This window comes from Mesocricetus auratus, unplaced genomic scaffold (genome assembly GCF_017639785.1).
Source record: "Mesocricetus auratus isolate SY011 unplaced genomic scaffold, BCM_Maur_2.0 Super-Scaffold_6730, whole genome shotgun sequence".
Lineage (NCBI taxonomy): Eukaryota > Metazoa > Chordata > Mammalia > Rodentia > Cricetidae > Mesocricetus > Mesocricetus auratus.
Genome location: NW_024429184.1, coordinates 37,113,771 through 37,121,248, shown reverse-complemented (window position 1 = coordinate 37,121,248; position 7,478 = coordinate 37,113,771).

Sequence of the window (7,478 nt, the reverse complement as noted above, 5' to 3'; positions counted from 1 at the left end):
GATGCCCTTCCCCTGTAATGATATTGATGACTACCTTATATGCAATCTTAGAGCCTTCATTCAGTAGCTGATGGAAACAGAAGCAGAGACCCACAGTTAAGCACTGAGCCATAATCCAGTTGCAGAGAGAGAGGGGGGCTATGAGCAAAGCAGTCAAGACTGTGTTGGAGAAATCTACAGAACCAGTTGACCTGACCTAGTGAGAGCACACAGACCCCCAGTCATAAAACTGGTGAACCAGCATTGAACTGAACTAAGCCCTCTGAATATGGGTGCCAGTTAGGAGGCCTGGGCAGTCTATGGAACCTCTGACAGTGGAACTAGAATTTATCCCTAGTGCACAGATGGACTTTGGGAGCCTATTCCCTATGGAGGGATACGCTTTCAGCCCAGATATGCGGATGAGGGCCTAAGCTCTCCCGCAAAGGATGTTACAGACTTTGATGGTCCCCCATGGAAGGCTTCACTATCCTTGGGGAGTAGGTGGGGGAGTGGGTTGGGGGATTGGTGAGGGGCGTGGGAGGATGGAAGGGAGAGGGAATGGGGTATTAATATGTAAAATAAGATTGTTTCTAAATAAAAATAATAAAAAAATTCAGTTTGAGACCAGTCTCAGTAACACAGTGGGATCCAAACAAAAAAGCTGGTCATAGTGATGCACTCTTTTTTTTTTCTTTTCTTTTTCTTTTTATTAATATTTTTTTTCCATTTTAAATTTAGATAAGAAACAAGGTTGCTTCACAAGTCAGTACGAGGTCCCTCTCCCTTTCCCTCCCCTCCTCTCGTGCCCTCCCCCCATCCCCCCCCCCCGTTATCCCCTCATTCCCCCAGGGAGGGTGAGGCCCTCCATGGGGGTGTCCATAGTCTGTCATTTCCTATAGGGCAGGGCCTAGACCCTTCCCCAAGAGTTCAGGGTGAGAGTGCACCTCACATTGTTCTATGGGAGTCCAGAGACCGTGTGTATACTTGGGATGGGTACTGATCTGCTGTCCAAGGCTCAATAGATTCCCTAGGCCTCCTCACTGACACCCAGATTCGGGGGGGTCTTGATCAGTCCCATGCTGGATTCCCAGGCTGATGGTGATGCACTCTTTTAATCTCAGTATGGGAACACAGAGAAAGGGAGATTTCTCAAATTAAAGGACACACAGACAAACAAACCCTGCACAGCAACAACAAAGCCAACACACACACACACACACACACACACACACACACACCCCACACACGCCCCAGATATCTTCCTTTGCTGTTGGGTCCTGTTAAAGTCTGAATGCTTAGCCATAGAACAAGAAGTAATTGCAGCACTGTACTGCCTATTATCAACTTATCTGACCCACCAACCTATACTGTTTGTATTGTAGTAAAATGCTATTAGGCTCTATCCCAGCGTATTCTCAACCTGTCAAATGACCCTTTCACAGTGGTGGCCACACAGATATTACATTGTGTTTTATAATACTATCAAAATTACACTTACAAAGTAGCAATGAAAATAATTTTATGCTTGGGGAACTTATTTTTTTTATTTTTTTTTTACGAGACAGGGTTTCTCTGTATTGTTTTGGAGGCTGTCGGTCCAGCCTGGCCTTGAACTCACAGAGATCCACCTGCCTCTGCCTCCCGAGTGCTGGGATTAAAGGCGTGCACCACCACCACCCGGCTCATGAGGAACTTATTAAAGGGTCATACATTAGGAAGGCTGAGAACCACTGCTCTACCCCACTGTACAACACAAACCACATAATATGAATGGAGCCTAAGTTCCCAAAACACTTGCCCCTATTGCTTTATTATCCCTCCAGTAACTCACACCTGGGGCATCATGGCGATGCCCTTTAAGTAATTAAATGGAAGAAGGAATCACACGGCCATGTTTCCCAGTAGGCACACAGTGACATCAGTTGGGAGTGGACAGTGGTTGTATGACTACCCTGCATCAGATTAGTTTTGACAATCAACCACTGTGCGATGTTGAGGAGGTAGCACTATCTGTCTGGTTTATACTGGAGGACTTCAGACCTGAAGGACATTTTTAGTCTGACTTCAGAAAATGCCCATTGCTGGTCAAATGGGGGTCATGGAGAACTGACAATGAGGTCAATACCATATGCAGCTGTACCTCTTGAGTGGGCAAAATGATGCTGTCATTTCCAGAGGGTAAGGCAACACTTCCTGGGGTTGATTGAACATTCCTCTTTTTCTGGACCTGCTCAATGCATCCAGTTACAAAGTGGGCATTATAGTGGGAAAGCAACATACACATAGACTCAAAAATCAAAACATGGGCTTCTTTTCAACAACTACATGGCTCTCCCCCAGTTTGATTTCCTTATAAATCACCTTTCAACCCTAATGTGGCACTGTTTCCTGGAGTCACCACTGAACCCTTCTCTTTTGATTACACCGAGTAGCTTTCATTTGGGAGGCACAGTGTCAGGCCCATAAAACACTAGTGATATATAGGAGTCTACTTTTCTTACCAAAGTAGTTTCAGGGAAACCACTATGAGCCCACAAGCAGCCCCCACTGACTGCAGAATTTGTTCTGTAGCACAGAAGTACAGCAGTGGTTCACACCAGCAGAATCTGACAGCATATTCCTTTTCTATCCCCACAGTTAAAACAGTTGCTGACCTAAAAACCAGCTGTGATGAGTAATATTGAGTCAACTTGATAGGTTCTAGAATGTCTGGGTAGACCTTGGAAGGCTTATTAGACTAGGTTAGCTCCTGGGATGTCTGTGAAAGATTTTCTCAGTTAAGTTAATTGAAGTTGGAAAATCCCTCTCTGGACCCAAACCAAAGAAAAAGAAAAAGCAAGCTGAGCTCAGGAGTTAATTTCTACCTGCTTTCTGACTGCCACTGCCACACAGTGACATAGTTATTATTCCAATAAATGAACTGAAACTTGGAATAGTCAGGTGAAGCTTCTAGATCAACTATTGGAAGAGGGGAGTGATTGTTTGCAGTCACCAAAGGAAAGGACTTTCTGTTACACAATAGGGACAAAAGACTATGTTAGCGACCTGGAAAGTTCACTTAGGAGTCCTGTGATCTCCAGCAGCAATCAATTGAAGCTCCACCCACTAGCATCAGGATCACCTCAGACCTGAAGCCAGTAGAGACAAAGGTAAAGAATTATATAAAGAATTTTGTCTCACTGGAAGAGAATAAAGGCACCATGGGAAGGATAACAGATGAATATGAACTTAGATAAACTGAATCCATTATCTATTACCAACATGATGTTGCAAGACAGGCAACTTCAATAGGTTTACTGCTTGCATTTCTGAACTCAACCAAAGGTTGGTTAATAGGCTGTGCTGGTTTGGTCTGGCTCATTCACATGGCTAAGAATCACCCGACTGGAATAGCTTCAGTTGGGGAAGTTAGTTTTGCTGCAGGTATCACCCTGCAATGGGCTACATGGGCACATTCTCAGGATGAATTCAGAAATGCAAATAGAGAGTCTAAAGACACTTTGAGACTCTGCTCAGGATGGCATAGCAATCTTATTCTTCCTCTATATTGACAAGTACAGGTATAAAGGGAGGATGAAGACCTCACCTTTCTGAGACTGATGGTTCACATAGTGGAAAGTGAAGCCTCACCATGAGATGGAGAGTGTGGGCTGTAGTTGGAGACAGTGCTCTCCTAATGCTTTCGGTCTCATTCACACTGTAGTATGAATAATAAAAACCCGGAGACAGATATTGGGGTTCAAGGTGTGGATCAGAAAAAGCAAAGCAGTCAGCCAGTAGCTCTTACGTCTACCTTAGACCGAAAGGGTGATCCTGGTTCCATGAATCCTCAGCGTGGCTGGAGACTAATTGCCACATGAGACCCTTTGCTTCTTCCTTATATACCTCTCTAGTGCTGGCATTAAAGGTGTGGGCTTTGTTTCTCTTTTAGACTGGTTCACTCTCGTGTAGCCCTGGGTGGTCTTGAACTCACAGAGATCCATCTGCCTCTGTCTCCTGAGTGCGGGGATTAAACATGTGTACCACCACTGTGCGGATTCTATAGTTAGCTCATGGTGGCTAGCTTTGCATTCTGATCTTCAGTGACTTTATTTGATCATAAACATATCACAAATCATTTCTTTCCTTGCTCAAGTGAGGGTGGTAGTAATTCCCCTTGTAGTTGACTGCTGTATCTCACCTTCTCTACACCTGTTAAATTGTCCCCTTCTGTAAACTCCAGTCAACTGGTCCCATTGGATGTGTTATCTACTTCCTGCTATGACCCTAACTGATGCAGTCTCTTGAAGACTGTCAAAGAGAGTAAGATGTTAAAAGCATCCGTATTGGAGCTAGAGAGACGGTTTAACAGTCATGACACAAGCTGTTCTTCCAGAGGACCTAGTGTTCAATTTGTAGCACCCACATGGTGGTTCAGAACCATCCTTAAAGCCAGACCCAGGGGGTCCAATGGCCTTTTCTGGCAACTGAAGGTGCTGCATGCATGTGATGCAGACATACATGAGTCAAAACTATACTCATAAAGGTGAAAATTAATGTCAATTAATATCATCATTTTTTGTAGAAAAGTAAAGAATATAATTTAGCTGAACAATGACTTCAAAGATAGAGATTAACTGGGCATTGGTGGTGCATACCTTTAATCCCAGTACCTGGGTGGCAAAGGCAGGTGGATCTCTGTGAGTTCAAGACCATTCTGGTCTACAGAGACAGTTCCAGGACAGCTAAGGCTATGCAGAGAAACCCTGTATCAATAAAACAAAACAAAACAAAACCATAGAAAAATGAAGATTGAGGCACTGACTTACATACACCTTAAGTCTGTGACATTTTTTTCATTTTATTATTTTTTGCGCATGCTTGTGTATGGGTGCATGTGTGTATGTACCACAGTGAATATATGAAGGTTAGAGGACAGGTTTCCAGAGTTGGAAGTCCTTTTACCATGTAGGTCCTGGGGATTGAACTCATAAAGTTAGGCTTGATGGCAGGCATCTTTACTTGCTAAACCTTTTTCCTGAACCCAAACTATACCTTTTTTTTGGTTTTTTTGAGACAGGGTTTCTCTGTATTGTTTTGGAGGCTGTCCTGGAACTCGCTCTGCAGATCAGACTGGCCTCGAACTCACAGAGATCTGCCTGCCTCTGCCTCCCGAGTGCTGGGATTAAAGGCATGCGCCACCAACGCCCGATTCCAAACTATAACTTTTGACTTCCACCAAACCTAACTGTTACCTTGCTGTTTACTGGAAGCTTAAATAACGGCAGTTGAGTTTAGTATGCTGTGATTATTATATAATGGCAACAATGTGTGGGAAAGAGGCAGGATGCACCATTCATTATTTACTGAAGAGACAAACTACTTAGTGGATTATGGAAATTGCTAAATTAAGCCAATCTATGTATTTTAAGAATGTCTTGACTTCAAAGTGGAAGTCAGAAAATAAGTTGTTCTAGGGGAGAGGTATGCCTTTGCTTCCACAGGAAGCAAAAAGTTTTGGTTCTCTTCAAAATTAATACAGATCAGACTTAATCAGGGGAAATCTCCTGGGGATCTTGGCTTCAGACATAGGGGAAAAAGTTAAGGAAGATGATGCGACAGGTGATGTAGATCCCTTGACATGGGAACAGCTTTGAGACTGAATGAGGCATGATAAATTTTGTTGGCTATTACGTGTCATCCTTTCCTATGGCATGAATAAAGGTTTGGTCATACAGTCCAAATGGATTTATGAAGTTTCCAGATGCATTTTACCTGCTTAAACATAGAACAAAAAATCATCTTTAACTGACTTGTACAACACACATTCCATACTTGTGTTAATGAAGATATGTATGCTACCTTTAAACGTTTGTGTGTTTTCAGAAAGAAAAAGGACCAAACACAAGCCAAAGACAAGTAGCCCAGATGATTCAGTCTCTCGGAATTGCAGTTTCCTCAAACTTCTGCATCCAGAACAGCTTCATGGCTACTAGCTGAGATGGTCCAGCCTCATGCACTACTCCAGTCAGAACTTCAGATAAGTCTTGTACTTTTCCGTCACACCCAGACTGGACAACAGCTAGCTCTCCCAGAACTTGATCATTATTCCAGTTTTCTCAGATATCAGCAACCCCAGAAAACAGGAAGCAGTCTACAGTACATGATGGCCACATTACCAAGAGGTGAGGTGGATGGTTTTTGGTCATTTGATAGGTTATGGATATTTCTCATTGTTTAGGGGGCTTGGTTGCAAGTGGTTATTGGTAACCGTCAGAAAAGAAACTAAGAAAGGAGATTAGATTCAGGGATCTTATTCTGAAAAAAAAAAGGGGGTGATGTAGGAAAGATAGGATAAAAGGATCGATTACTGATTCTACTCTAAACTAAAAAACAACTATTAATCTCAAATATTTTACATTGATATGAATTTTTGTATATTGACTCAAATTTAAGGTTAGTTTTGGCAGAACATTGTGTATGGTTCTACTCTTGTTTAAGATATTTTTTGTGTATTGATAGGAATTTAAAGTTAATTTTGTTATACTGTATACATTTTTCCACTCTTTTTTAGGGTATTGTACCTTTGCAGCTCATTTAAAAATGTAATGTATAATTAAGAAATACATGTTAGTAGTTAGTCGTCCATAACACTCAAACTCGTAGTTATGTTAGGTTTATTTTCAAGGCTTAACAGAGATATATATATTTTAGATAGATAGGCAGTCTTCAAATACTTTAGAGCCCTGCAGAATATGGCATTTAAGATATTTTAGTAACCTAAGGTTTTCATGACAGTGAGACATGTCTGTTCCTGACAGCACCAATTTGCTTCAAAAAACGATGACTGGCATTGAAGATCCTCCATATGGAGTTTACTTTCTTTGTGGCAAAAGTTAGCCACTGAGCATAAAGCTGCCTTTACCTCAACAGTTGTCAGTATGCTGTCCAAATTGGATGAGCAGGACAGAAAAGAAAGTGACTTCCAAACTTTGCCAATTCCCATGTCACAGGAAAGTCGGTCAGACATTCTAGGCCTGTAGGCTGAAGATGGATGTCCCAATGTTGCTGAGGAACCTTGGGTGACTGCCAGTCAGCCAGCTACTTCTGCAGTTCTATAGTTTTGGAACTTGTTTGCTCTGTACTTCCCGTTTACTCAGGTAATAGTATATCCTTCTCAAGTCTTTGGTAGAGTTGAAGACTAGGTGGTTATAATTTACAGTTTTCTTTTTTACCAAATAAAGAAAAGAAAGTCACAAGAAAGGAAAAGAAAAGAAAAGAAGAGAAAAGAAAAGGAAGGGGAAGGACATGACTGCTCTTAGGTATGGAGGAAGAGGAGAAAGTTTATTGTGGATAAAAGGGACAGCGAGCATAACTGGGTGCAGAGACATTTGGGCTACATGAACCTGAGCCATGGGGGAGGGAGAGAGGGGTACCAGGTGCAGCAGTCAAGAGGGCAAAAGGTTAAAAAAAAAAAGGCAGGTTACCAAAATGTCTGGATTATATAGGGAAGAGAA